Below are 1,786 nucleotides of genomic sequence, written 5' to 3' on the forward strand. Positions count from 1 at the left end.
CATATATATTTGCGCTATGCTAAGTTGCGATGCTGACATCTGGAGGTCAGCCGCTGGAATGTGTAAATCTAGAAAACACCTTAAGATTATTTTGAGACATTTCTGTTTTATTTGATCTGCACAAGCACATTTCTTTGAATGCACAGTGAAAGAGATGCTGGTGACTTACTGTTTACGAGTGAGCTTAACTCTAAATAAAGTCATGTTCACTCAAACAATCTATTAAAAATCAACCTGAAACATGCACTTTTCACATTTTCTGAGTGCCCTCTACTTACTTAACAGTAAGATTTCTGCAATTTATCAGATCAGAACTGTGATAGAGTTAATTATGAAATCAATCAAGTAATAAAAACTAACAAGACAAACTTACTCTGCTTTTGATAGTGAACTGCCAGAATAACTGCGTTGATTGTTTTGTTAACAGATGGAGCAGAATCTCACATGTTCACATCACTGCCTGCTTGGTTTCTGGAAATGCTGGTTCCTCCCAACAAAGGCTAATCATTCTCTGACTGGATCGAGCCAGTGAGGTAAAATTTGAGTAGGTTAATGAGTTTTTCTAAAATGCAGTATATGTTGTGTGAAGATTACTGTAGCCTAAGTTGTGCTGCAGGCATCTGTTCAAAAGCAAAGTTTCTCTCAGGCCCAACAACACACAGAGGTTTGTGTTGTATTCACACTACGTCACAATCTGGAGGCTTGTAATGGATTCTGTCTGCCTGTTTGCTTATGTTTGTGTTTTCTTCATTGTTTTCACAAATGGGTGAATTCTAACATGCTTTCTTAATAAACAGAGCTACATATGGACAACATGACCGATCGAAGCACTGAAGCGCACAAGCAGATTATTCCTTTTCTTGTTGTTGGTCACATCAAGAGGATAAAGACCTTATTGTGTTTTGCTAGAAAGGATGTGTGGCTGCAAGGAACTAGAATGGTGAGGGGGGGAGGGGGAGTGAACCAAATGACAACGCTGGCCAAGAAAATGTGGTCTAGATGAAACCAGATGCAAATTTCTTTGCATCAACATTGTTTACTCTTAAAATGCTGTATTTACCAAGATAAAAATATGCCGACAATAAACACAACTAGTCTTTAATATGGACTTTTTGTGTATATTTAGTCAGGCACATAGTCAATGATACAAAGTATGTTTATTTAAAATTCGTCTCACAATCTGTGGTTTTATTACAAATCTAAAGTGTATTTGTTAGACTTCTGATGTTATTTACATCACTTTATCGATTATTCTTCACTCTAGGATTGTATTTATCATCAATAGAAGCTCCTTAAACACTTTAGGAGAAGAAGCAGATCTGGATCTGTCACCTCCCAGTCAACCTGACTGGGTCTCTGGACCAGTGATTCCAACATTCATCTCCCAGCTTGGCTAATATGGAAATATAATTATTCAAACTGGCCTGAAGGCCTGGCCATGTAACCAAGTCTTTACTAGATTTCCTAAAAATAATAATAATACTTCAGATTTCAAATGAGGATGCAACATGAATTTCTTTTTACAGAGAGAAAGTTGTCCAGGCAAAAACTATATGATAGAATGGCATTTGTCACGTTGAGCAGCCATGTTTATAGTTTCCTGTTTTTTCAGGATGATCACATTCAGGAAGCTGAGAAAACAGTTTCCTGAAAAACTGTTTCTTCAGGAAACAGACCATCTCCATATTTAAATACACAAATCTCAGCATTTAACAGAATATAAAAGTGAAAATAAATAAACGATTAGACAGTTAATTTTCTTAAAAATGTTTTTTTTTTTTTTTTT

At 35.9% G+C, this 1,786-nt stretch overlaps 1 protein-coding gene across 3 annotated transcripts in view; it reads left to right on the forward strand.

The window, feature by feature from the left end:
• The window catches only part of b4galnt1b (beta-1,4-N-acetyl-galactosaminyl transferase 1b), an 18,857-nt gene that overhangs the window by 3,338 nt on the left and 13,733 nt on the right, over positions 1 to 1,786 (forward strand). The window contains exon 2 of one of the 3 annotated variants that reach the window (XM_008410151.2): positions 428 to 544. The exons of 1 other annotated variant lie outside the window; for it this stretch is intronic. The gene's annotated coding sequence lies outside the window, so the exon portion shown is untranslated. The remainder of the gene's footprint in view (positions 1 to 427; positions 545 to 1,786) is intronic. One more of the 3 variants, XM_008410150.2, reaches the window with a different exon arrangement.

Source organism: Poecilia reticulata, linkage group LG5 (genome assembly GCF_000633615.1).
Source record: "Poecilia reticulata strain Guanapo linkage group LG5, Guppy_female_1.0+MT, whole genome shotgun sequence".
NCBI lineage: Eukaryota > Metazoa > Chordata > Actinopteri > Cyprinodontiformes > Poeciliidae > Poecilia > Poecilia reticulata.